Source organism: Pseudomyrmex gracilis, unplaced genomic scaffold, assembly GCF_002006095.1.
Source record: "Pseudomyrmex gracilis isolate BER0280 unplaced genomic scaffold, ASM200609v1 scaffold_1139, whole genome shotgun sequence".
NCBI lineage: Eukaryota > Metazoa > Arthropoda > Insecta > Hymenoptera > Formicidae > Pseudomyrmex > Pseudomyrmex gracilis.
The window spans coordinates 12,927-21,242 of record NW_018021723.1 but is presented as its reverse complement, the minus strand read 5'-3'; positions in this window follow the sequence as shown (position 1 = coordinate 21,242).

Here is an 8,316-nt window from a genome sequence, read left to right as displayed (position 1 = left end):
TCGTACGGTGTCGAATAATTTGGTGTCGAATAAATCTGTGTCGAATCGAGCGGTGTCGAATCGTACTGTGGTCAATAGAGTATCACCCGTATTAGGTGGTGCTTAGTAAGTCGTTTCATTGCAGTGTCTAGTACATTTAAGGATATCTGCAGTTCCTTAAACTTATTAGGGGAGAAGTAGCAGCTTAATACTTCTCCCCATTTTACTGCTACAAGACAATGTTTGTGCACGACAACTCCGCTGACAAAACGACCAACTTGAGAGAGCTAGATAATAACTACGTTTCCATGCCTAATGTCCGATGCCTAATTTGGCAAATCCGGTATCCAGTATGGCTTTTGGATAGCCGCAATGCTAATCCGCCGTTCCCGGAGTACTTGTTCCAGAAAATCCTAAACTGCACCGCAACGATTAAGATTAATCTGGGTAACTCGATCCATTGTTATTATTAAGTGGATCAGTTCTCGGTTTGGATTGATAGAGAATAACTTTACCTTTCCGAGGGCAGAGCTGACTGCCATCAAGCGCATCCTCGGGTTGCGGATAGGGGAACGGCCTTTCGTATAGCCGTGAATAACCCCTTCGGGAGGAATAAGTGTCCGCGGACAAACAGCGGTAGACTTTGAGAGTGAGGTAAACACTCCGGTGGGAAAAGAGTATATAAAGTGCCCCATATATTTGATGACAAGTCTGCGACGAGACGAGTGAGTGCTGCCTCTATAAAAACACTTTAACTCCTCAAGTAGATCGGGCTTGTTAGGTGTGGATTCCAACCGGTCTAGGTAAAGGCAAACACAAAATACAACCAATACCTCGAAATCTGATAATTAGTTCCGAGGAAATGAGTGACTTACCGGCACAGAGTGTTCGGACACTCAGGGCCCGGCGTGAAGGTGTTCACAGGCGCCTCTATGTCGTCATCAAGAGATGGAGTATCTGCCGCCTGCACCGCAGAGGTGACAGAGGAACATGTGTCTGCGAAGACAGCCGGTGATCCAGTTGATATCTTTCAGCAGATGCTGAAAGAAAAGAAAATGCGGCTATGAAGAGTCCCTGGACGCTGAAGTATGTCAACCTCTGACAAAGCGGGATTGAAGGATTATTTACGTGATGATGGTGGGTAAAACAGCGCAGCTCACCTTTAGAACTGGTTAAAAAGATCGGCCATCGACTACAGGTATGTATGTTGGGCTGGCTAAAGCTAAAAAGCGGCTTGTACTTCTTGCCAAGTTACATATTTTGCGAGTTTAAAGTGTTTTAATACGCTTAGTTTTGTTTAAAGATTAATTGTGGATTATTTAAGTTTTAAAAACTCGGTATTACACTTAATAAAAATTTACATATTGTTATGCGGCGGACACCGCGTATTCGTCGCGGTGACGTCGAGTGAACGACGCGCGCTAGATGCTTCTGTTAGTTGTCGGGCGACGCGATTGTTGACGGGATTCGGACAGCACCGAAAAAGAAAAGTCGCTTAACTGAGGCGTCGTCGAAGGAATTTTCCGTTCTCCAGGCCGCGCTGGAAGAGATCCGAAAGCTACGAAAGAAACAGCAGCGGAAGAGAGAAATGTTTTTCCGACGAAAAGTGGAGCTCGGCGAATACATGCATCATTGAGAAGCGGAGACACATCGGCTTGAAAAGCGACTGCGACAAAACATTCTAGGCCTGTCAAATCCAAATCTGTTTCCCACTCTGGATATGAAAAGTAGATACTGGCAATTAAAAATTTGGCCGGAGGATGGAGAAAAGACTGCTTTCTCAGTAGGCAATGGGTTGTGGCAGTTCACAGTGATGCCTTTCAGTTTATGTAACGCCCCGGTCACTTTTGATGAAATGGGTTCTTCAGCAATTGTATATTAACTAAAATTTGTTTGGTTTATTTGGATGACGTAGTTGTTTTCAGTAAGTTTTTTGAGAAGATAATAGCTACTTTGAGAAGAGTTTTTCTGAGGCTCAGAGTAGCTAATTTAAAGCTCAATCCTAATTTGGTTAGGAAGCAGGTGAAATATTTAGATCATGTAATTTTTACTGAGAGGAAAGCGACAGATCCTGAGAAGATTGCAGCTGTATCGGAATGGCCGTTTTTCAAAATAAGAAACAAGTTCGCAGTTTCCTGGGATTTTGTTCCTATTACCGTAAATTTGTGGAGGGTTTTTTTTTGATTGCGAAGCCGTTATTTGTTGTGACTGAGAATCAAGTCAAGTTCGTTTGGACTAAGCAGAGTCGAGAGGCGTTTGTGAATCTTACACTAACGTTGACATCACCTCCGATACTTTCTTTTCCTTCTGAAAAAGGGGAGATAATTCTGGACACAGATGCTTCTGGTCATAGTGTTGGCGCAGTTTTGTCACAAGTGTAGCAAGAAACCGAGAAGGTCTTGGCGTAGCCAAGATCATAGCCGGATTCCTAGTAAGGCTGAAAGGAATTATTGTGTGACCAGAAGGAAGCTTTCGGCGGTTGTTGATTTGGTGAAGTTTTTTCATCATTATTTTTATGGGCGAAAGTTTCTGGTTTGGATAGATCACGCTTTGCTGAGATGGTTATTGTCTTTCAAGAATTTAGAAAGGCAGTTGAACCGGTGGGCGAAGAAGCTTCAGCAATATGATTTGGACATCTATCATCACAGTGGGAAGTTACACAAGAACGCGGATAGATTGTCTAGACGATCTTGTGCTGTATTGAATTGCAAATATTGTCCAAACTTAAAGGCAAAAGATGCTGAAAAACGCGAGGAGCAGGTAGCTCAAATAACTTTGGTTGAAAACGCTGCAGAGGATTTGCGGAAAGAACAATTAGAGGATCCAGCTATATCAATTATTTTACAGAGCAAGGAGATAGATAAGCGTTTTTCGTGGGTGAAAGTGTCTTCTAGAGATTCTTCTTTGAGGATTTATTGATCGCATTGAGACGCTTTGGAAGTCCAGCGTGGAATTCTGCATAAAAGGTTAGCTTTAAATCTGAAGTCCAATATTCTTCAAATTATAGTTTCTCAAAATATATTAAACAAATTTTAGAGGAGACTTGTGATATTCCTTCTGGAGACACTTTGGTATACACAAGACTCTAGAAAAAACTTGGAAGCAATTTTATTAGGCTTGTGAAAAGGATGTAGAAAATTGATGTAAGTAGGGTCTTGTAGGGTCTGTATAAAAAAGAAAGGACCCTCAGATATAGGAAAATTACCTTTGCAAATTTACAAAGCGGGCGCGCCTTTTGAATGATTACAGATGGATATTCTTGGTCTTCTTCCGGCATCGTCTTTAAAAAAACAAATATCTTCTTATGGTTGTGGATTGTTTTACTAACAAGAGGAAACTACGACGATAGAACAATCGATTTAGACGGAATTTATAGGATTGATAGATGATTATGTGGAGTATTGCAAGGTAAAGTAATAAGACCCACTACTCAAGCATTCGCGAGAAAATCGAACTTGAAAATTTTGAGGTATCTTATAAGAATATTAAATAAGCTGCTTAATCGAAGAGCGTGTAGCGTAGCAGTAGCGTACTAGGTTAGTAGCGTCGACGCTGCTGGTTCGAGTATCGATATACTTTTCTTTTTTTTTTCAAATGTTACAATATAATCTAAATGTAAGTATTACGTTTTTTATTTCTTTATTGCATGTTATAAAAGTGCATTTTTTGCATAAAAAATCTGTGATTTAAAAAATACAATAAAAATAATTAGATTGTTACTAATTTGTGTTCTGTTTGTAAAAAACGGATAAATAATAGTAGAAAACATAATAGTACGCAACATGTAAAACTGTTCTAAGGTGGAGGCTTTTTCGATAAAAAATATAAGAGCTTCTAGTGTAGCAAGAGGTTTTGTAAATCAAATTATCTCTAGACATGGCGTGCCAATAAAATTGCAAACAAATTAAGGAAAAACTTTTGAATCAAAACTTTTTTCAGAATTAACGTTGATGTTCGGAATAAAGAAAACAAGAACTCCTGCCCTGCATCCACAGTCTGACGGGCAAGTAGAGAGACAACATTGATCTTACAATATTTATCAAAATTTGTCGAAAATAATCAAAAAGATTGGGAACGATGGATTCCCATATTTCTTTTAGTTTCCCGTTCTTTAAGGCATGAAACTACCGGAACTTCTTCTGTCGAGTTATATTTCGAACAAGATCTTTGTCTTTCTTTAGATTTGTTGCGAGGCTGTCCTCCTACTTTTTCAGGTTTTTTCCAAGATTTTGTTCAGAAGTTACAAGCTAGATTAGAGGAAATCTATCAAGATGTTAGAGAACGATTAAAAATAAGATTGAACAAAGCAAAGATGTGTTACGATTAGACAACTAGGCACGTTCTTTTTGATGTTGGACAGAAGGTATGGTACTTTACATTACGCAGGAATAGAGGGTGTGACGTGGTATTTGCGCCGTTCTTTCCCCGTCACAAAAGTTAAAGATTTTTGCGGGAGCCCGGGAAAACGAGCTGAAAAATGAGCGTCAAGGTCCTCCAGGGCTTGCATGCGTCCGCTTAGAATAGCGTTTTCTTTTTTATTTTCTTCTTGTAATTTCGGCGTCTCACCGTCCTGAGGACATCGTGGGACTTTTCGCCAAGGACATCATGCTGTGCCCGAACGAGAGAGAGAGAAAGAAACGGAGACGCCAAGTCTTGCCTCAAAGTCACGCTGAAAGCATGAGTAGGTGACTGCATGCAGAAGCCACAGCGGAACGTCGACGCTTTCTTGGAGAACACGACGACCAACGAGTTAGCCTAGCAGAACGGCGGAACGAACCATCGACGAGCCGGCCTACGCCGAGATGCGCTGTGTTCCATCAATCCTGCTGCATAGTTTCAAGAACCCGCTGCTTATATCGTTGCTGCATCTCACGGATTGCCATCCCGACCCGCTGCCTTCTACGTTTGCTTATGCTGCTGTATCATAGCCTAATAGATACTGCGAGCGTTCGAATTTTGCGGCCCGCTGATCCTGCCGCCTGCGAGCAAGCTTGCAAGCCGCGCTGCGAATCCTGCGGCCTGATTGATCCACGCGAGCTCAGCGCTACCCGGGGTATCGACCGCTTATAGAATAAAATCTTTGTGGTCTTGGTCGCGATCAGCTGTGCTGTACAGACACACACGTATCTCTCGGGCTCCCGTACGTACGTGTAACTTCCGTGCCGCTCGACAAGTCTGCCGTGCCGTGACCTTTGTACTCAAGGTGTAGTGATTCAAGTCGCGAGGATGACCCCGACTAAGAAAGCGAGCTCTTGGAATGTTATTCCGGACGAAAGAGACAGAAGCATGCCGAAGAGCAACGGACGACGGTGAGGTGCCCGTTTTATTACTGTTAGCCACGAATCCGCGTCGCACAGGCCTCGTGTCAAGGCTGATCGCTTGTATTTCGCGTCTTGTTTACGACGGCAAGGACGTGTCCTTGGCTGTATTACCGATTTTTCGACAGCGGCCAGAATCGGGCTTCACGGGGCTTCGTGGCAGTAGTTCGTAGATTAAATGCATGATTTTCGTAAGTTCGCGAATAATCGTCAAGCCCTGGAATGGCGATACAACGCCAAGTAGCCTGTTCGCGTTGTTTGTTTTTGTCTGTTTCTTTTTTTGGTTAAGTGATCGTACTCGTTGTGCGTGTGTGCCGTGATTATCGTAACGTACCGCTCGCGTCCCGTCGGCTATCGTCTACCGACGGCGATCAGCTGACGCTGTAACAAGTCATTCTAACAAAATCGGATTTTCTCGCGCGATCGGCTGGAGTGAGATGCGTGCGAGTCAAAATCAGTGTCGATTGGGAGGAAATATCATACCGAGCTAACGTGCGAATTAACGGCAATTTTGAGTGATGAATTTCCGGGACAATCATCGCCGACAAATTCGCGAACGTACCGTGAATGCGTGTCGCATTGTAGTGTGTATAATTTGTCCGGGAGTATTTGCGGTCAAGTAACGTATCGTACCGCCCATCTTCCTAGCGCCGAGACAGAGCGCGTTGTTAATCGTTCTGTGATAATCGAAGTAAAATCAAGCCCCGACATCGCGCCCGCTTCGCTTCGTATTGCAAGTATTTTCTTTTGAGTGCATGAACATAGACTAAGAACTCGGCTCGAAATTATCTGCGGGCCTAGGGACACAAAACCGACAAAAGCTGCTTGGCGAGGTGATCCGTTCCACCAAATTGCAATCATCAGCAAACACGTAAGTCCGCGTTGATTTACGGCTTGTAAAAAGGCGGTTGCACGCTATTTTATTTCGGCGTATTGTTTGTCACGTACATTGGCTTGCATCCTCTGGCTGCTTAGCCTGCGTTTAGTTTTGCGCCTTACGATTGTTATATTCTCGTGCCTGTGCTTGTTATCTTTCCGCTTGAAGCATTTAGTAAAGTCTCCCGTTCAGTATTTTCGCGATATCGTTCTGATTACATAATTTGTCTCGTGAATTAGCGTGATTCGGTCTGTTAATTGTCGAAACCTGTCGTTGATTCTATATCTTTTCTTCTACTTTATTTTATATTATACGGTCCTAGCTTATTCTTTTTCTTATATCTTTTATCTTATTTTGTATCACACTTGCTTTTTTATTGTTCTTTACATTATTTTGTTTATATTATTTTGTATTAATTTTATCTTGAATTTCTGTCCAAGAAATACATTGTTAATTAATTATTAATTCATACTGGTTAACTCTGCTTTTTCTTCTTCATCTGAGCTTCATCTCGCGAGGGTAAGGGCCTGCATTCTAAATTTTTATTCAACCCAGCCCCTCTCCGTTCCAAGAGAGCTAGTCGGCCCATTGTGCCGAGTGACGCAGAATTTTGACGCGGTCACGCGTCTGGCGCCCTAAATTATACCAAAGTATCCGTCGATTCGGCCCGGCGGCGCTCGTTTTGGATCATCTTTTCTATCCTGCCCGTAATTCGACGTTGCCTTCTCGCGGACGCTCACCCGAGTCCCGTGAAAGACACTCCGTTTGCGGGGAAGCGGCGCGAGAATTACCTTACAACCGCAAAAAACGTCACAAGGGAAACCTTCTAAGTTGCAAAGAAATTGGGAAGGACCTTACATGGTCGTTAAAAAATTAAGTGATGTAATATATTGCATTTGTCGGTCAAATAGGCATAAAAATAAGATTGTACACGCTGATAAGTTCTTTTTGTAAACGAATAGAGCACACATCGGAGACCCTCTGAGATGTTTTGTTTAATTTATATTTGTTTTGGAGCATGTTGTTGGCGTCTTTTTCGTTTTTATTTAGATATCAAGGATTGTCCCTTGCCCCGTTTGGAAGTCTTTGTCGTCGCGGGACATGATAGTATTCGTGAGATATTTCTGCTCTATGATCGTCATTATCACAAGGCTACCTTTTCTTTGAGACGTATTTTAAGAGGATCACTTTCTATACGGTTTTTGAACATACTCCTGTATGTTGTATGTTTTATTTAATTTTGTAAATTATCTGTTAATATTTTTGAAAATGATATCTAATGGATGATGGTTTTCTAATAAAATATTTATGACAAAATGTAAATTTCTTTGGTGGAATTTCGGGTCAGACAACAAGATAGCTCTATCAACTAATGTCATGACAGTACCAATGTTATGGCACATCGGATTTTGCGATAAAAAATGCAAATATCTACCTGAGAACGTCGGTTTAAAAAGCTTAAAAAATTAAATAAAACATACAACATACAGGAGCAAGAACCGATACAATTTTTTGTCATGCCATATATATTGGCTACCACTGATTGTCTCAATAATTTCTTTAAAAACATAAAATACAAAATAGCATATAGAAACATTGCACAATTAAATACTTATATTAAAACTCACAAAGATCCGATTCCTTTAGATAAACAAAAGAATGTTGTATATTGTATAGAATGCGATTTATGTAACTTAAATTATGTAGGACAAAGAGGCAATTTCCACAAGAATCAAGGAACACATGAATTACGTAAAGAAAAATCAATAGACTACAGTGTTGGCCGCGCATAGCAGAAACACAAACCATTCTTTTAATTGGGATTTTGTCCAAATTCTTGATACAAAACCAAACTATTTTAAACGCTTGACTTCCGAGATGCTAGTTATTAAATTACAGAGAAACAACAGTCTAAATATCATAAGAGATACTGAACTGTTAGATGAAGCATATTTACTGATAATAGATAAACTTTGACTTCTTTACATTTTACTTTACAGACGTATTCACTGACTTTTATTATTGACAACACATTGGTTGACGCTCAGTTCTTGCTAAATCCTTGAACATGATACATCTATCTTTATCAAACTAATTTTTAATTATATTGCGTTGAATTGTTAATGGTTAGTTGTTAATTTA